The sequence below is a fragment of the Salmo salar genome, chromosome 21 (genome assembly GCF_965601325.2).
Source record: "Salmo salar chromosome 21, fSalSal1, whole genome shotgun sequence".
NCBI classification, from domain to species: Eukaryota; Metazoa; Chordata; class Actinopteri; order Salmoniformes; family Salmonidae; genus Salmo; species Salmo salar.
Genome location: NC_138311.1, coordinates 19,779,843 through 19,800,958, shown reverse-complemented (window position 1 = coordinate 19,800,958; position 21,116 = coordinate 19,779,843). Strand labels below are relative to the sequence as shown.

Below are 21,116 nucleotides of genomic sequence, written 5' to 3'. Positions count from 1 at the left end.
GAAATTATATAAAATATGCGCGAAATCACGCAGGAAGAAAAAAAGGTAGCTCCGTTAATATGGGTCATATTTTTTTAACCGTTTGAGCTAAGACAAGACATTTCCTTTGCTGTAAAGCTGCAAGCATGCCTGTCACATGGCTGTGCTGTATTTGTCCTCCCTGGCACTCAGAGGCTGCGTGACAACAAACTTGCAGAGCCTACTCAGACTGGCCGTTGCCTTTGGTTATACCAGGGATTAAATGATACAATGTATTATCTTTACTTGCTCTGCTCCAATGTATCAAATACATAAATGCAAAAACAGAAGACTCATCAGGGTCACTATCCCTGCTCATTACGACTAAATTATATTTAAAAAACTGATTGAGGAATAGAAACTGACTCTATAAAGAAATATATAATTGGTAGGGCTGAAAAATGTGGTAGTATCATATGAAACGGTACTACAGTATTATAAAATGTTGGTATCATAATTATTATGACGTTTTGGTACTGTGATATTACCGTCGTACCGGTATACGGTGCAACACTACAAGAATGCATTTGTGCATTTTGTTAAAAGCTGCCCAGAATCAAGTTAAAAAAATTCTAACTATCATCCACCACTGTAACATCAACTTAAAACTAGCAGTGCTCAAGGACACTTGACATAGAGTATACATTCATTCTTTGGAGATTTGAACTAGGGTGGTCTACTAAGCTAACATAGGGACATTTTTTAGATGGTCATACTATGGATAATTTTGCTACTTCATTTAGAAATGTAGGACCCCTTTAGGTATCAAATTATTATATATATATTTTTTAAATATAGCCACCGAAAAGTTCAAATCCTGAGAGAATTTATGCACTCTTAGATTCTAGATTCTATCAGATTGTCACGTCCTGGCCAGTATAAAGGTTAATTGTCATTGTAGTTTGGTCAGGACGTGGCAGAGGGTATTTGTTTTATGTGGTTCGGGGTGGTGTTTTGGTAAAAGGGCGTTTGATTTAGTATTTCCGGGTTTTTGGTTTATGGTCTATGTTTATGTAGTTCTATGTGGAGTCTAGTGAGTGTGTTTCTATGGTTGATTAATTGGGGTTGGGACTCTCAATTGAAGGCAGGTGTTTTCTCTTTGCCTTTGATTGAGAGTCCCATATATTAGGGTGTGTTTGTCATTTGTGGGAGATTGTTCTTTGTCTAGCATGTATGAGCCTGAGAAGACTGTTAGTGTATCGTGAGTTTGTTTTGTTGTGTAATCATTTTGAGTTAATAAATGTTCAAAATGAACAAAACCAGTTCTGCTGCATATTGGTCCTCCTTTTCCGACGATGATTTCGCCATATCGTCTGACGACGACGAAATCCCTGACACAGATCCGCGATAGAAAACATCCGCATGACGGTGTCGGAGGTGGAACTGCGTTAGTGCTGTTAAATCCACAAGCATCTATCGGAATAAAAAATACGTTTTATTGTCATATACACCAGATCGGTCCAGTGAAATGTGTTGTATTTCAGCAGGTGTCAAATTCATTCCATGGAGGGAAGAGTGTCTGCGGCTTTTCATTCCACACGTGTACTCGATTGATTAATTAAGGTCACTAATAAGTAAGGAACTACACCTCTGACACCGCCAAAACACCAGCTATGCGGGTATCGGCTATCGCGTGTTTACACTTGATCTGATTGAATCTAGGCCATAATGTCAAGTGTCCCTGAGCACTGCAAATTTTTCTTAAAACCACTTAAGGATACGCACCTTTTTTTCAATTTCCGCCTAAAATGACATATCCAAATCTAACTGCCTGTAGCTCAGGACCTGAAGCAAGGATATGCATATTATTGATACCATTTCAAAGGAAACACTTTGAAGTTTGTGGAAGTTTGGGAGGCCACGTCTGAAACCTATCGTCTTAACTCCTTTGAGTACCGGACTCCGGTTGCTTGGTTGGATAGTCATGATTTAGCGTGTGACTGTTCTGGAATTCCACCAGGTTGTACCTAAGGGTGGTATTCTGCTGCATTACAGAGTCCACTAGAGCTCTTAAAGTACTGATCATGGACACATGAGTGTCGTACTTTCTCCTTTCGGTCTTAGACTTATCTGTCATCGTTTGCAGATAGAGGTCTGGAGTACGGAGCTGGAGATTCAGTGATGAGATTTCCTCCCGCTTGCTTCCCCCGCGCAAAAATCAATATTTCCATCTTCATCGCCTGAGTTCTCTCATCATTCATTTGGTCAGCGACTTCAATGAGTTATGCTGATTTGTCATCCAACTTAGTCATTGTGTTCATTAACTGATTGTCTTTGGTCTGCAGAATTTGGAGTAGAGTATTGTTACTTTAAGTAACGTTCAACAAAACTGCCTGCATGTTATCAAATTGTGTGCTCCTGTTTGTAGATAACTCAACAGATTTATCTAGTTTGGAGTGGACTACATCGTATTTAGTTTCGGCTAAATCGAGTTGTTCCCGGAGACAACGATTTTGTTGAAGAGTTTGTGCTCATTCATTGTCATAAGTATTTGCAATTACTTTTAATTGCTTAAACGCAGTTCCTCGGCTAGCAGAATATTTTAATTCCCTGCTTTTGTCAATAGTTGCTCGGTTCTCTCCACCTGTCTCCTCATGTTAGCCATATCTTTCACGTGCTTCAGCTGTGGTATTGGACCGATGCCAATCGTTGATGGCGATACATAAGGGCTAAAGTGGAGAGAACCGTCACAAAGCCTATGTTCGATGGTTGATTTTGGAGAGCTTTCGGCTGTTTTTTCACTAATGGCATAATTAGGGTTGGTATCGCTGCTGAGGTCAGAGATCCAGCCTTTTATGGGTGGAGGTTCACTAATTAGCGGAGGAGTGGTGAACACATCCCCTCTGCTAGCTAGCACATTATTTCAAAAATGTTGAGGAAAAATGCACGTTTTTTTTTTAAGTTTGGGTTTGGAATTTGTTCGAGCCTGTAAAGAAGTTTTATCTTTTTACAGATGTTAACGAACCATCAGTACTGTACCAGTAATGTGGGAGTTGGACGTGAATGAATTTGCAAAAGCAAATTGAATTAATTAATCAATGATAATGATTAATCATACCTTGATAGGCTATCTGGGAATGAAACTTTAATTAACCTGAGAAGTTGGTTCATCTAGGTTAATATGGGAAGTTTAGAAGTGTCTCATTTGATTGGAAGAACTTTAAAGTATGTTCAACAATTTAACTTATTAAATTGAATTAGACGATATCCAGTCAATGGAGATTGTATAGATTATCATAAGTGTAAACAGCAGTTCAGATGTTAGGGTACATTCACCACTAGGTTCACTTCTCAGTAAGGCCGAAGCCACATGGGATTCCTGCTGGAGGCGGGACTTCCTTCAGTACTGGGTAGTTTGGACTGAGCTTTGCACAAGCAAATTTGACTGATGAATCAATATTAATGATAAATCAAACGTGTATAGGCTGTTTGGGAATTAAACTTTAAATTAACCTGAAAACCTTGTTGATCTAGGTTAATGTGGAAAAAGTTTACATTGTCTCATTGTAGAAAAGTAATCAATTTGGATATTATTTAAAAGGTCCACTTGAGAAGGTAAATCTGGCAATTTTACTTCTTAGTTAAATTGAATGAGACATTGATATCCATCTGGATATCATATGTAACCACTTGGGTATCACCTGAATAATTATTCTTGAAGGAATGTACTCGCGATTCTTCAGAGGTCACTGATAGCACACACTGAAATCAAGCGGAAGTATTAAGGGCAAGACTTCCGTCGCGCAATTCGGAGGAATTTCAACGTGACAGGAAAAACAAAATGGCTGTTTTCCCTTTGTTAGCTTAGCATCTTGTGCAAGCTAATCCTAATTTGTAAACTTTCAGGCATAACATGGATCCCCTTCAGCAAGGGAAAGGTTTTACCTATAACGTATTATGTTCAAACCCTTTTCGGCGTTATTATGACGATGTTTTAACCGGAACGCGCGGCAAACAACGAAATGCACCGTGGTCTATTCGCGCCGAAACGCGCGCGAGCGAGAAAGAGAGTAATTATCGCTGGTCAAGCTATATCTATTCAATTTCAATCGGCTGACTCTTTGTCCTCGCTCGAGACATTAATAATGACCGAGCCTACCCGCATCTGAAACGAGGGAGGTAGAAATAGCACTACGCTTGGCCAAACAATCTATTTCTCAAATTTCTATAAGTAGCTGGATCTTGTCCTAGTACTAGAAATGTATAGCTAACGCTACCCACTGGCTATGTCAGAGAACAACAGGGAGGCAGTTAACACACACGCTCACCAACTCCTGTCTACAACTCCAATAATGTGTATAATAAACTGGGTGTGTTGTGTAATCTGCTTTTCAATTTAATATAGGCTGAATCAAAATGAAAGCGTCATCCTGTTCACACGGGGCACCATTATGTCGTGTCTTTAATATGGATTAAACTAATGCAGGAGAATATAACACATTAGATCTGGTAAAAGATAATACAAAGAAAAAAAAATGTTTGTACCATCATCTTTGAAATGCAAGAAAAAGGCCATAATGTATCATGCCAGCCCAGGCACAACTTAGATTCTGGCCACTGGATGGCAGATGTGTTTGTGCAATTATTTTAGACTGATCCAATGAACTATTGCATTTCTGTAAAAATGTCTGTATCAAGACTGCCCAAATGTGCCTAATTGGTTTATTAATACATTTTCAAGCTCATAACGGTGCTATCTCCTCAAACAATAGCATGGTATTATTTCACTGTAATAGATACTCTAAATTCGACAGTGCAGTTAGATTAACAAGAATTTTAGCTTTCTGCCAATATCAGATATGTCTATGTCCTGGGAAATGTTATTGTTACTTACAACCTCATGCTAATCACATTAGCCTACGTTAGCTCAACCGTCTGGTCGGGGACCCACCGATCCTGTTTGTGCCATAGGCACATCAAAAGAAGGCTATCCTATAAGTTTAAATGCAATTGCAAGTGAGGCATGCCAAGTTAATTTGCAGGACAGGCCAAAAAGTACCCAAGCGCATTGAATTTGACAGTAAATATATAGCAGAACACTAATACATACACTACCGGTCAAAAGTTTTAGAACACCTACTCATTCATTCAGTTTTTCTTTATTTTTCTTTTTCCCCCCCTACATTGTAGAATAATAGTGAAGACATCAAACTATGAAATAACACATATGGAATCATGTAGTACGCAAAAAAGTGTTAAATCAAAATATATTTTATACTTGAGATTCATCAAACCCTTTGCCTTGATGACAGTTTTGCACACTCTTGGCATTCTCTCAACCAGCTTCACCTGGAATCCTTTTCCATCAGTCTTGAAGAAATTCCCTCATATGCTGAGCACTTGTTGGCTGCTTTTCCTTCAGTCTGCGGTCAGACTCATCCCAAAATCTCAATTTGGTTGAGGTCGGATGATTGTGGAGGCCAGGTCATCTGATGCAGCACTCCATCACTCTCATTCTTGGTAAAACAGCCCTTACACAGCCTGGAGGTGTGTTGGATCATTATCAATTGTTTTTCAACAGGACAGACTCACTAAGCACAAACCAGATGGATGGCGTATCGCTGCAGAATGCTGTTGTAGCCATGCTGGTTAAGTGTGCCTGTAAAATCACAGACTGTGCTTTGCTGATGACACTACCACACCATAACACCTCCTCCTCCATGCTTTACGGTGGGAAATACACATGCGGAGATCATCCGTTCACCCACATCGCGTCTCACAAAGACACAGCTGTTGGAGCCAAAATTCCAAAATTTGGACTCAGACCAAAGGACAAATTTCCAACGGTCTAAAGTACATTGCTCGTGTTTCTTGGTCCAAGAAAGTCTCTTCTTCTTATTGGTGTCCTTTGGTGTTCTAGGCCCTCTCCTATTCTCGCTATACACCAAGTTACTTGGCTCTGTCATATCCTCACATGGTCTCTCCTACCATTGCTATGCAGACGAAACACAATTAATCTTCTCCTTTCCCCCTTCTGATAACCAGGTGGCGAATCGCATCTCTGCATGTCTGGCAGACATATCAGTGTGGATGACGGATCACCACCTCAAGCTGAACCTCGGCAAGACGGAGCTGCTCTTCCTCCCGGGGAAGGACTTCCCATTCCATGATCTCGCCATCACGGTTGACAACTCCATTGTGTCCTCCTCCCAGAGTGCTAAGAACCTTGGAGTGACCCTGGACAACACCCTGTCGTTCTCTACTAACATCAAGGCGGTGACCCGATCCTGTAGGTTCATGCTCTACAACATTCGCAGAGTACGACCCTGCCTCACACAGGAAGCGGCGCAGGTCCTAATCCAGGCACTTGTCATCTCCCGTCTGGATTACTGCAACTCGCTGTTGGCTGGGCTCCCTGCCTGTGCCATTAAACCCCTACAACTCATCCAGAACGCCGCAGCCCGTCTGGTGTTCAACCTTCCCAAGTTCTCTCACGTCACCCCGCTCCTCCGCTCTCTCCACTGGCTTCCTGTTGAAGCTCGCATCCGCTACAAGACCATGGTGCTTGCCTACGGAGCTGTGAAGGGAACGGCACCTCCGTACCTTCAGGCTCTGATCAGGCCCTACACCCAAACAAGGGCACTGCGTTCATCCACCTCTGGCCTGCTCGCCTCCCTACCTCTGAGGAAGCACAGTTCCCGCTCAGCCCAGTCAAAACTGTTCACTGCTCTGGCACCCCAATGGTGGAACAAGCTCCCTCACGACGCCAGGACAGCGGAGTCAATCACCACCTTCCGGAGACACCTGAAACCCCACCTCTTTAAGGAATACCTAGGATAGGATAAAGTAATCCTTCTAACCCCCCCCCCCCCCCTAAAGATTTAGATGCACTATTGTAAAGTGGTTGTTCCACTGGATATCATAAGGTGAATCCACCAATTTGTAAGTCGCTCCGGATAAGAGCGTCTGCTAAATGACTTAAATGTAAATGTAAATGTAGTAGTGGTTTCTTTGCAGCAATTTGACCATGAAGGCCTGATTCACACAGTCTCCTCTGAACAGTTGATGGTGAGATGTGTCTGTTACTTGAACACTGTGAAGCATTTAATTGGGCTGCAATTCCTGAGGCTGGTAACTCTAATGAACTTATCCTCTGCAGCAGAGGTAACTCTGAGTCTTCCTTTCCTGTGGTGGGCCTTGTGAGACTTGCTTCAGTTTCATCATAGCGCTTGGTGGTTTTTGCGACTGCACTTTCCAGATTGACTGACCTTCATGTCTTAAAGTAATGATGGCCTTTCTTTTCACTTTTCTTATTTGAGCTGTTCTTGCCATAATATGGACTTGGTCTTTTACCAAATAGGGCTATTATCTGTATACCACCCCTACCTTGTCACAACACAACTGATTGTCTCAAACGCATTAAGAAGGAAAGAAATCCACAAATTAACTTTTAAGAAGGCACACCTGTTAATTAAAATGTATTACAGGTGACTACCATGATGCTGGTTGAAACAATGTGCAAAGCTGTCATCAAGGCAAAGGGCGGCTACTTTGAAGAATCTCAAATATAAAATATCTTTTGATTTGTTTAACACTTTTTTGGTTAACACATGATTCCATGTGTTATTTCATAGTTTTGATGTCTTCACTATTACTCTACAATGTAGAAAATAGTCAAAAACAAACAAAAACAAAACACTTGAATGTTGTTCTAAAGGTGTTCTAAAACTTTTGACCGGTAATGTATATTACTGTAAAAATCTACCATATAATGACTATAAAATGTACCACTAAATTAACAGCAATGGCTAACAGTGTAGTTTCATGTTATCACATGTTGAAGCATATGTGAAATATGTGACCTTTCACATCTGAAATCATGTGAAAATGTGTTTTTGGAACATATGAAGTGTTTTGAAATGTCACATGAAGTGTTCCAAAAACATGTTTTCACATTTGAAAAGCCACATCATCACGTGACTGCTCCCATCCTCCTCTTTCATCTGCTGTAATCCCTCTACGGTCCGTGTGTCTCTCTCTCTCTGAGAAAAGACTGAAGCTCAAGTCCTGTCCCAATGAACCACACTTGGCTGGCTCTGGAAATTGACTGGTTTGTGAGGACACAGATAGTTGACAGTTGTTTGATATGGACATTAAAAGGCAGTCAGGTCTGTGCAGAGATTCACGTTGTTGGTCTTTGGTTATGAAGAGAGGACATTGAGGGCGGTTGGACTGTCTCAGAGGTGGTCTTAAGCTCTGTGGATGGGACAGTGGGATAGGACAGAGAGTGTTTTTGGATGGGTGTAGGAGCACCTCTGTTTTAGAGGAAGAGGAGGAGTAAGAGGAGAGGGGGTTGTGAGAGGACAGATCGGCAGCGGCCCCTCGTGTCTCATACCCTCCTCCTCCCCCACTATTTATCTTCCCCTCCGTCTCGATCACTGCCTCACTGTCGTCCTTAATCTCTCCATTCTTTCCACTGCTTCCCGAAGGTGAAACTAAATGCACTGAGGGAAACCGTTCCTCATCGTAGGACACTGGAGGCAGGTTCTCTTGGTGTTGTATTTATCTCTGCAAAGAGTCAGACAGTGTTAATGTGTTTTAAATGAAATATGTTGATAAAAAAAAAAACAGTCTTAAATCAAGAGACCGTTGAGCCTCTTCTGACACCATGTGTGAGCCTGTGACTAAGGTCACCTCATACAATCCCCCATAAGGGAAAACCCCTCAACACTAAACCATTGCTGTGGTCAATGCTTCACAATGGAACAAATCAAATAGCGAGCGGATTGGAAACAACCTAGCTTTTATTAGCAGCGTGTTAGCCTAGACTCTCCCTCCTCTACTTGACACATTTATGTTAATTCAGCTATGTGGTTTAAGTCATGCCCACGCTATTAACGGTTCCTTGTACCTCGTCTTTGTGACAATGTATGTACAGTAATAACTATCATGTTTCCATGGCACATGGTTTATGAACTGACACACAAAACAACGCCGTATTCAAAACTTAAGAGTTTTTCAATTTAAATGATTATATAAAATTCTTGCAACCAATAGAATGTTATGTATATGGGGGATACAAAACATCTGTTTTTCATGCATGATGGCTCACTGTTTGTTGTTGGCATATCCTGCCTAGGTTTGCCCACTTTGCCAATGAAGTAATCATTAAAATAATTGGCAACATCAAATGGTTGTGATGAATAAGCCATCTGATTCGATGAAAGGTGGAGTTGAATTTATCTTTCTGCCCATAATTTAATTTAAAGTACTCCAAAGTGTTTTCCCACTCCATCAATATTTATACAGTATCATTGATCTTGGCTTCATAATAGTTTATTCTTCTTTCTGTTGAGTTGAGCTTTTCAATTCCTCATCAATCCATGGAGCCTTAACAGTTCTAACAGTCAGTTTGTCAACAGGTGCATGTTTATGAATAATTGGAAGAAGCAATTTCATAAATGTATTAAGTGCAGTGGCTGGATGCTCCTTATTAATAACATCAGACCAACAAATAATTGTAACATCATCCACATAAGAGTCACAGCAAAATCTTTTGTATGATCTCTTCTACACTATTTTAGGCCAACTTTTGAAACTTTGCCTTTCCTGGGTATAGCCACTATATTGTGACCACTGCATCCAATGGATACGGACAAAGCTTTCAAACAAAGTGCTACAGAATTAGTAAAAAATGTGATCAAAACATGTGGATTATCTTGATCCTGTAGTGCTTGTAACCACACATGTAGGTTGATTAATAACCTGAACCAGATTACAGGCACTGGTTACAGTGAGAAGCTTCCTCTTGAGCAGACAGTTTGATGAAAGCCAGTCAATATTCAGGACCCCAAAGAATGTAGACCTCTCGGTTTACATCACATACAGTATCAAGCATTTCAGACACATTATTTAGCTACTGACTGTTAACCAGTTGGTATGTGCAACTGTGTATGTCTGCTGCAGGATTGAAGCTACGAACCCATCCCTTCCAGGCTCAAGCGCTCTGGTAGCTTTCATGGCCGGGATGTTATTTTCTCTTGTGGCACACAGCTTCTGGATAGTCCTTGTTGAGGAAGATGTACGTTCCTTTCAAGTTCTTGGCTCTTTCGAGAACAGCTACCTTGTCCTTTAACCTCATGAACTTGACCACGATCGGCCTGGGCCGGTTTTTCAACCCTGTGGGCGCGCTCCACCTCAATCTTCCTGTGGTCCAGCTTCAGTTTCTCAGAGATAATTTCCATCACTTTGTCTTCAGACTTCATCCAGATCTCATGCGGAGATTCTGCAATTCCATCCACAACAATGTTGTTCTGCCTTGATTGTCCCTCGAGATAATCTGATTTCTCCGTCATTGTTATCATGGATTCACATACAGAACTGATGTCCTCGCTCAGTGACTTAAAGATTGCTGTCATCTTACTGTTTTCCTGTTTAAACTCATTGAGCTGACCCTGGGAGAACTACAAACTCTTCTTCAGGTCCTGGACCTCTTTGGTCAGGTTGTCCATTCTTTTATTAGTTGACTCCACCAGTATTTGGACACAACACTTGAAGCTATTTTCTTGTTGTTGTAACAATTGATTGTAGAACTATTTTTGTTGGTTTAAAAGTTCCTTCACCTGTGATAGAGAGACACCACTGTCCTCAATGGTACTCCCGCCGGCGTTTGTCTTTGTCATGTAGCAACGTAGGCTACGCTGTTATTCCTTGCAGTTCCAGACACCGCAGGTCACAGGGAAGATGGAAACAGCAACAAACAGCAAGGATCTATACAGTCACAAGCCCGGAACAATCCGCAGTCCCAGCCACAAGGGCTAACCACGTCACGGGCTGCGTTCAAGCCCTTAAGGAAACCCTGCTAGCTTGATAGGTACCTAACAGTGGCAGCTAGGCTAGCTGCTACACCAAGCAGCTCAGACCCTTGATCGGCAGGATGTCTGGACAGATACTATAGCAGTGGTCCCAGCAACTGTTGCCAACTGCGTCGCAGGATCCGATCTCAAAAGGTAGCTCAGGGTTAAAGTTTGGGAAAGATAATTTTCACTGTAAAAATACACCTTTTATAATAAAAGCATTACGTGCATAGTAGCATTTGCGGTCACTTTTGATAATGGTGTTTTCCTGCTAATGAAGCATTCACGTTTAAAGCCTACTGCTGTGTGCACTTTTCTGCACTTATAATGTGAAGAAATAGCCTAATAGTTAATCAACATTTTAAGCTAAACGTTCAGATTTGTTGCGTCAGGCTCAATGCAAACAAAACGTTTTTTTTTTTATGCTAGTGGTTGTATTAATTTGGGATCGATCGCATCCCACAACTGTCCCAGACTGTGTTTGGAATATTTATTTCTCGCACAGAATAGGTCAACTTTGGTACTATGGGAGATAGTAGATTGACATAGGCTAGTGCTTTTGCTGTTCGTTAGGTCTACTCATCTTGTTGGCTGACGAAAAATAAATGTGGACAGTTCTTCCAATATCTTCAATATGCACCTCGGAATTGGATAAGGACGCGTGCAGTTGCGTCCCCGATGTCTGTCTTCACTTGTAACCTGAGAAAGACCTGATCACGTGATGGAGAGCCATGTGAGTGAGATGAGAGGTGCTTCGGAGCGGGCAGAATTTAGGGAGAAGGGCTGCAAAAGGCATGGCTTTTTTTTAAGGGTGCATTATAGCCACACAAAGGGGATGCCTATCAAGTGCTTCTCAAATTGTGAATGAGAGACTGATGAAGTGTGTACAGTCTGCATAAAAAAACTAATCGGAGGTCATGCCTGTTAAGCAACTTTTTCAAATTATCATTAGAGTTGCATCGTGCAGCCTTACAATGTATAAAAAATCAAACATAGCCCAACGTTTGTAAAACAACTATAGTTACATTAATAACTCTAAATTAAGTATATTGGAGGACCTATTTCTTTGTTAACCGCTCAATACAGAATAGCCGCATGTGCACACTCCCTCAAATGGTTTGGAGAAAATATCCTCTCTATTTCATTCAGCTTTTTTTAATTGTTTTTTCATACTATAAAATAATGCCACAGAATTCTAAGCAAATCTTGTCTGCTAAATGAACTAGTGTAGCCCACAGCCATAGTCAGATCAGAACCTAACATAAGGACAACTCAGAGTATGCTATTCTGTTCTTCTGAAATAGACAACATTTTCTCTATATCGTGTTTCTTTAGACCTGTCTAAAATAAACAATGGATTTACCGGACGTGCTACCTGTCCCAGACCTGCTGTTTTCAACTCTCTAGAGACAGCAGGAGCGGTAGAGATACTCTCAAAGATCGGCTATGAAAAAGCCAACTGACCCTTACTCTTGTGTTACTGACTTGTTGCACCCTCGACGACAACTATGATTATTATTATTTGACAATGCTGGTCATTTATGAACATTTGAACATCTAGGCCATGTGCTGTTATAATCTCCACCCGGCACAGCCAGAAGAAGACTGGCCAGCCCTCATAGCCTGGTTCCTCTCTAGGTTTCTTCCTAGGTTTTGGCCTTTCTAGGGAGTTTTTCCTAGCCACCGTGCTTCTACACCTGCATTGCTTGCTGTTTGGGGTTTTAGGCTGGGTTTCTGTACAGCACTTTGTGATATCAGCTGATGTAAGAAGGGCTATATAAATACATTTGATTTGATTTGATTGTGATGGTGTCGGCTATATTACATGGATTTATTAGACTTTTTAAAATGTAGATGTTACAAAGGTCTGCATCAGTGGCTTGTGTGGAAGCCAGGAGATGCTAAATGTGCTTATGTTAATTAACGGTCAATTACCGTGAGACCGACAGATATTTGCTTGACAATCACCGATTGACAACATTTTGTGACTGCAACAGCCCTTGTCATGAACAGTGCTTGTGCCCATAGAAATGCTGGAAGGGGGGCCCTGAGTGAAAAAGTTTGGGAACCCCTGCATTAGAGAGACAAAGAAGAGGGGTTTGTTTTAAAGGTGCAATATGCAGAAATCACTTTGCCATTTCTGGTTGCCAAAATTCTAATAGATCACCTAATTTCAGTTAATGTGACTGTCACGTCCTGACCAGTAATAGGGGTTATTTGTTATTGTAGTTTGGTCAGGACGTGGCAGAGGGTATTTGTTTTATGTGGTTCGGGGTGGTGGTTTGTTTAGTAGGGTATTTGATTTATGTATTCCGGGGGTTTTTGGGCACTGTTCTATGTTAGTTGATTTCTATGTTCTGTCTAGTCTTTTGTATTTCTATGTTTTGTTAATTGGGGTTGGACTCTCAATTGGAGGCAGGTGTTTTCTAGTTGCCTCTGATTGAGAGTCCTATATATTGAGAGTTGCACCCCTTCTGAAAAAACCTACACTCGATCCCTCCGATGTCAACAACTACAGACCAGTATCCCTTCTTTCTTTTCTCTCCAAAACTCTTGAACGTGCCGTCCTTGGCCAGCTCTCTTGCTATCTCTCTCAGAATGACCTTCTTGATCCAAATCAGTCAGGTTTCAAGACTGGTCACTCAACTGAGACAGCTCTTCTCTGTGTCACGGAGGCTCTCCGCACTGCTAAAGCTAACTCTCTCTCCTCTGCTCTCATCCTTCTAGACCTATCTGCTGCCTTTGATACTGTGAACCACCAGATCCTCCTCTCCACCCTCTCCGAGTTGGGCATCTCCGGCGCGGCCCACGCTTGGATTGCGTCCTACCTGACAGGTTGCTCCTACCAGGCAAGAATCTGTCTCCGCACCATGTGCTCTCACCACTGGTGTCCCTCAGGGCTCTGTTCTAGGCCCTCTCCTATTCTCGCTATACACCAAGTCACTTGGCTCTGTCATATCCTCACATGGTCTCTCCTATCATTGCTATGCAGACGACACACAATTAATCTTCTCCTTTCCCCCTTCTGATAACCAGGTGGCGAATCGCATCTCTGCATGTCTGGCAGACATATCAGTGTGGATGACGGATCACCACCTCAAGCTGAACCTCGGCAAGACGGAGCTGCTCTTCCTCCCGGGGAAGGACTGCCCGTTCCATGATCTCGCCATCATGGTTGACAACTCCATTGTGTCCTCCTCCCAGAGTGCTAAGAACCTTGGCGTGACCCTGGACAACACCCTGTCGTTCTCCACTAACATCAAGGCGATGACCCGATCCTGTAGGTTCATGCTCTACAACATTCGCAGAGTACGACCCTGCCTCACACAGGAAGCGGCGCAGGTCTTAATCCAGGCACTTGTCATCTCCCGTCTGGATTACTGCAACTCGCTGTTGGCTGGGCTTCCTGCCTGTGCCATTAAACCCCTACAACTCATCCAGAACGCCGCAGCCCGTCTGGTGTTCAACCTTCCCAAGTTCTCTCACGTCACCCCGCTCCTCCGCTCTCTCCACTGGCTTCCAGTTGAAGCTCGCATCCGCTACAAGACCATGATGCTTGCCTACGGAGCCGTGAGGGGAACGGCACCTCCGTACCTTCAGGCTCTGATCAGTCCCTACACCCAAACGAGGGCACTGCGCTCATCCACCGCTGGTCTGCTGGCCCCCCTACCTCTGAGGAAGCACAGTTCCCGCTCAGCCCAGTCAAAACTGTTCACTGCTCTGGCACCCCTATGGCGGAACAAGCTCCCTCACGACGCCAGGACAGCGGAGTCAATCACCACCTTCCGGAGACACCTGAAACCCCACCTCTTTAAGGAATACCTAGGATAGGATAAAGTAATCCTTCTAACCCCCCCCCCCCCCCCCCAAAATATATAGATGTACTATTGTAAAGTGGTTGTTCCACTGGATATCATAAGGTGAATGCACCAATTTGTAAGTCGCTCTGGATAAGAGTGTCTGCTAAATGACTTAAATGTAAATATATAGGTATGTGTTTGAGTACTTTGTGGGAGATTGTTCTGTCTATAGCCTTGTGCCTTACAAGCCTGTGATTAGTCGTTGTGGTTTCTTTGTGTTTGTTTTGGTTCTCCTTCTTGTCCGTTTATAATAAAGAAGATGAGTGCACATTTCCCCGCTGCATTTTGGTCTAAATCTGACGTCAACCGTTACAGTGACAAAACAAACAGTCATTGTGTAAAGCGCTGTGAAATATATTTTCCATAACATAAAAAGTTGTATTTTCAGCTGTTTGAAACTGGTGTACAAAACCAAAAGTTTTTAATAATAAATAAAAAGACGCAAAAACAAAACTTAAGAACGGGAACCATAGACATAGCGCACATTGAATCGATCTACTGCGTCTTAGACTTGCTTTCAATGAGAATGACAGATCTGTAACTCACATTTCTATATGAATGTTTTCAGGTCAGCCAAAAAAAATTACCTATCTTTGTAGTTACAGCTTTAACCAAACAAGAGAGAGAAGCAGATGCCGGGGGCTGCAGCTGTCTGTTAAACACTCTGCCCTTTGTCTTTGTGACCACAGCACAACCACAGGTACATGTATCACAGTGGTGGCGTGTGTGTGTGACAACAGAGGGGAGGCATATGCGACACCTGCAGCTCTTTCCTGTGTTGTGTCTCCACTGTGTGAGCCTCATGTTGACATTTTACCAAGGCCTAAGCTAAGGTTTGTGATGTGACTTAATGCTATGAGTTACCCAACACTTTTCAGACAGTGTTACCTTGTCCCAAATCCCTGCTGATTGAGTAACCTGCTATCTAGGGAGTTTTGCCTAGCCACTGCGCTTCTGCATCAGCATGTCTTGCTCTTTGTGGTTTTAGGCGAGGTATCTGTAAAAGCACTTTGTGACAACTGCGGATGTAAAAAGTGCCTTATAAAATACATTTGATTGATTGATTGAAGCCAGGGCTGGAATATCTGTATCAGTCTATAGCTTACCAGTATTTCTGGAAGAGGTCGTTTCAGACAGATGAATCCAGTGTCAACCAGTAGGGCTGTACAGAGCCCAGACAGCATCACAAGAAGACACAAAACCACTGAGACCTCTGTGTCTGAAGAGAGAGAGAGAGAGTAAGGGCACAAAGACCACTAACATGGATTCATGTGTGTACACCCATGTGTGCGCGCACACACACGTGCCTGCGGTGTACTTAGAAGTAGTGAAGGTACAGTGTGGTTCGCTGTAGGAAGAGTTCCCGCTGCGTCTCTCTGGGCCGCCTAAGATGCTGACGGAGACACAGTACTCTCTGCTGGGGGCCAGGTCCTTCAGAGTCTTACCCTTCAGAGACACCTTGTCCACAAAGTACTGGACACAACAGATACCATCAAAACCATGCCAGGGATTTTTCTGCATAGAAAAGTATTGGGCGGGCAAAAACGTAAAATAAATACAAAAAATATATTTTGTAAATATTTTTCAGGATGGAAAATATGTATATATTATATATATATTTTTTATAACAATTACAAAAATAACAGGGACAATCTAAAATTTTAAAAGTATGCATTCAGGAATATTTTTGTTATTGCATGAGGCCCCCCATTGATTTTATTATAATGTTCGATACATTCAGATACAGTAGCATAAGCCATGGCCCAATGTGTAGAATTGCAGGAAATGTGCTTTAAAACTGCTAAATGTTCTCTTAGCCTCGTGGCAAAATATGTAGAATTGCAGAAAATTTGCTTTAAAACAGCTAAATTGTATCACTGCGACAGCTAGGCTGTTGGTCACGCCAAGTCCCATTTTGATCCAGAAAAATCCCTGAATGGATCATGCTTGAATGCACTTAAGAGACATTTAGCACTGAAAAAAATAACATTTAATGCATTAATAAGCACTTTTGATGATTTAGTGAGTGCTTTATAATCAGTTTGAATCTGTCACTCTATTTGAAATTGACCCATATGGCACAGGTTTTGGGTCTTCAAAGGTTTGGACCATCATAAAGAACTTTAAGGAAGTGTACGTATCATGCTCTTCCTGTCCTTACTGTTGCGCCATCCCTGTTGCTTCTGATGTGGAGTTTGTAGCTGAACCTGTCGTAGACATCTCGTTGGCCATCCATGGGTGGCCTCAAGTCCACACAGAGTGCTGCCACAGGCTCACTCACCAAGGGCAGATCCAGGTGGGCTACAGGACACACAGAGGGACAAACGAGCTTAGTGACTGCTGTGCAACCAAGCTTTTTTTTAAAGGCCCACTATGAGGTTGGAATATTACTGTGAAATTGCCAAAATTATGATAATGCCATTTTAGTATTAAACCTGTTTGAAAAGACCACCTGAAATTTAGCCTGTTTTGGTGGGATGGAGTTTTGGCCTGACTGGTGACATCCCCAGGCTGTAAATTAGTTAATAGACCAGTAAGAAAGCGTTCCAAACCTCTCTGCCAATAACAGCTAGTTTTCCGTTTCCCCTCTCCACTCAGAACACTCCCAGACAGTCTAAAAAATTATTTTGAGAAATTGCTCTTTGCTTAGAAGCTATTTTTGTTTCTTGTTGATCATTTTAATTGAAAACAATCACTGTAAGGTACTTAATTGTTACCCAGAAATTATTTGATATCAAGATAAAAACAGCTGTATTGGACTTTTAAAGGTTGAGTAAGTAAGAATTTTGTCCACAAACGTACCGACATTTATATGATATGTAAATAGTTTATGACTAATAAACGCCATAGTGTAGTTATTTTGTTGGATACTTTTCCCTATTAGCTGAAATCATATATTTTTTAAAGCCATTTTTGCTATCACGCTAGCTGTTGGATCCGAACAGACCCAACAGCTAGCCGGACAGACCCCCAAATCGGACAGACCCCCAAACCCCCGAATCATGGTAATTTGTTGTGCTAGGCAACACTCCTTCACTTGCTGGGGCAGGCCTGCTTCCTCCGTGGATAAAGCCAGTGTGAGAAACTTGCTAACAAACATTTGTGCTATGAAACTAACTGCACACTGACCCACAACATATTTTCTAGATTCATCATAGTGTTGTTAGACAAAGCAAGGAAAGTGAACTTCAATACGCGATGTAGCCTAGTTTTATTGGAATTTGCAACTGTTGTTTGTAAGTAATGAATATGCTAGGTTCTGACATGACTCACTGCATCTTTAAAGTCTCTCCAAGGGGACCAGATGTTTTTAAAATGGAGAACGTATAGGTGCAAGCTCTGTTTGTGCTACTGAACACAACTCCAAAGTATTTAAACTTTAACCCTGAGGAAATGCTGATAGTCATTGTCGTTGATGAGTTTAAAGCCATCTTAGTGGGTCGGGCGTGAGATTTGGTTCCCCAACACAGCGAACACCTGGCTGTAGTAGGTGGGGTTTCGGTCAGAGGAACTCTTTGGTCAGGCTACACACCAGAGGGGACTGCACATGCTCACAACCAGCCACCTCTTCCCAAGTCTGTCCGACCCTTCCCCTTCTGTACAGGAGGGACAAAACATAGGGAATAAGAGAGAGAGAGAGGGAAATAGCAGTTGAAGACTAGCTGAGGTGTTTTGAACTTGTTACCTTTAACTAATCTGCTTACTTGTTGGCTAAATATTACAGTAGTAACTATGAGTATGTATCATTGCCCTTAAATGCAGGAAAACACTCCCAGTCCTGTTCTGACAAGTCTATCGTCATCTACATGGTGTAATTGTAGTATTGAATCTCCCAAAGAGCAAACGCCTCAAGGGAAGGCTGTTTTGATTAAGATATTTAGGGAGTGAGAGAGATACTCAAACAGATCACAGAATGACACACTCACACCCACAAGCAAACACATACCTGTCAGAGCGAACCTTCATGAGGTAGTACACACCCCTGGATACCATGTCAGGATATGGACAAAATGGCTGGAGGAGAGAGCCACATTGATTGGAGCAGGCAGATCACACAGTGCTGAGAGAGACAGAATTATATTAGGATATTTCACCTCAGAAATACGGTAAGGGATACAATGAAGCAGTAGGCCTTGTGGAAAAAGTCAAGGCCTACTGAGGTGAAATATCCTAATATAATTCTGTCTCTCTCAGCAATGTGTGATCTGCCTGCTCCAGTCAATGTGACTCTTAGTCTTTTTCTAAAAGTGATACAATTGTTGTTTTTTCCTCAATCTACACACAATATCCAAAAATAAAAAAGCAAAAACAGGTTTTTGGATTGTATTGCAAGGTATTAAAATAAAACAGAAATATTATATTTGCATAAGTATTCAGACCCTTTACTCAGTACTTTGTTCAAGCACCTTTGGCAGCAATTACAGCCTCAAGTCTTCTTGGGTATGACACCACAAGCTTGGCAAGCCTGTATTTGTGGAGTTTCTCACATTCTTCTCTGCTGATCCTCTCAAGCTCTGTCAGGTTGGATGGGGAGCGTTGCTGCACAGCTGTGTTCAGAGACTTGTCCCAAAGTCACATTTAAGAAGGAAGGATGGAGGCCACTGTGTTCTTGGGGACCTTGCAGAAATATTTTAGTACCCTTGCCCAGATCTGTGCCTCGACACAATCCTGTCTCGGAACTCTACGGACAATTCCTTTGACCTCATTGCTTGGTTTTTGCTCTGACGTGCAATGTTGGACCTTATATAGACAGGTGTGTGCCTTTCCAAATCATGTCCAATCAAATGAATTTACCACAGGTGGATTCCAATCAAGGATGATCAATGGAAACAGGATGCACCTGGCCTCAATTTCGAGTCTCATAGCAAAGGGTCTAAGTAAGGTATTTCTGTTAAAAAAATTCATACATTTGCTAAAAATACAAAAAACCTGTTCTTGCTTTGTCATTATGGGGTATGGTGTGTAGATTGATGATGATTTGTATTTATTTAATACATTTTAGAATGAGGCTGTAATTCACAACATATCATACGTTTTCCAAATTCGTAACATATTGTACGAATTGCAATTCGTAACATATCATACAAATTGTAATTCGTAACATATCATACGAAATGGATGATGGCCATCCACAAATTAATACATACCACACTGTCACATCCTGACCAGTATAAGGGGTTATTTGTTATTGCAGTTTGGTCAGGATGTGGCAGGGTGTGTTTGTTTTATGTGGTTCGTGGTTTGTTGGGCTATGTTCTTGTTAGTTTATTTCTATGTTAGTTCTAGTCTGTAAGAGGGGTGTTTGTTTAGAGTGTTTTGGGGTTTGTTGGGCTATGCTCCTATGTAAGAGGGGTGTTTGTTTAGAGTGTTTCGGGGTTTGTTGGGCTATGTTCTTGTTAGTTTATTTCTATGTTAGTTCTAGTCTTTCTATTTCTATGTTTAGTTAATGGGGTTGACCTTCAATTGGAAGCAGCTGCTCCTAGTTGCTTCTAATTGAAGGTCTTATTTAAGAGGGGTGTTTTTTCTATGGGATTTGTGGGTAGTTGTTCCTTGTTTAGTGTTTGTTGCACCTGACAGGACTGTTTTGGTTTGTTCTTTTTTTGTATACGTATTTAGTTGTTTCTCCTTCAAATAAGAAGATGAGTATACATATTCCCGCTGCATTTTGGTCCAAGCCTTACGACAACCGTGACACATACGAAATGTATCATATCATACTAATAGGAGTGTCCAGGATTAACCATTATTATGTTACGTCTACCCCTGAGTCCAGGCTGACAGTGTCGTACCCTTTACTTTTTTTTTTGGTTCACCCCTGAGATTTTTGTTCCTATTCAACGTTTGGAACCACAATAACCAGCATGTTGTTGAAATGCAGCCCGTCGGACCCCTATATATGAATGGACAAAGCCATCGATCACGTGACACCATTAATTCATTCGATGTCTTTGTCCATTCATACACACTATATATACACATATGTGTGTGGACACCCCTTCAAATTAGTGGATTCGGCTATTTTAGCGAAACCCATTGCTGACAGGCGTATAAAATCGAGCACACAGCCATGCAATCTCCATAGACAAACATTGTCAGTAGAATGGCCTTACTGAAGAGCTCAGTGACCTTCAATGTGGCACCATCATAGGATGCCACCTTTCCAACAAGTCAGTTCGTCAAATTTCTGCCCTGCTAGAGCTGCCCTGGTCAACTGTAAGTGCTGTTATTGTGAAGTGGAAACGTCTAAGAACAACAACGGCTCAGCCGCAAAGTGGTAGACCACACAAGCTCACTGAATGGGAACGCTGAGTGCTGAAGTGTGTAAAAATTGCCTGTCCTCGGTTGCAACACTCACTACAGAGTTCCAAACTGCCTTTGGAAGCAACAATGAAGTGGGTTTCCATGGCCGAGCAGCCGCACACAAGCCTAAGATCACCATGTA

General features: G+C 42.0%; 1 pseudogene; it reads right to left on the bottom strand.

Annotated features, from left to right (window-relative positions):
- Window positions 1-7,686: 7,686 nt before the first annotated feature.
- Window positions 7,687-18,667, bottom strand: LOC106581703 (uncharacterized; annotated as a pseudogene).
- Window positions 18,668-21,116: the final 2,449 nt, after the last annotated feature.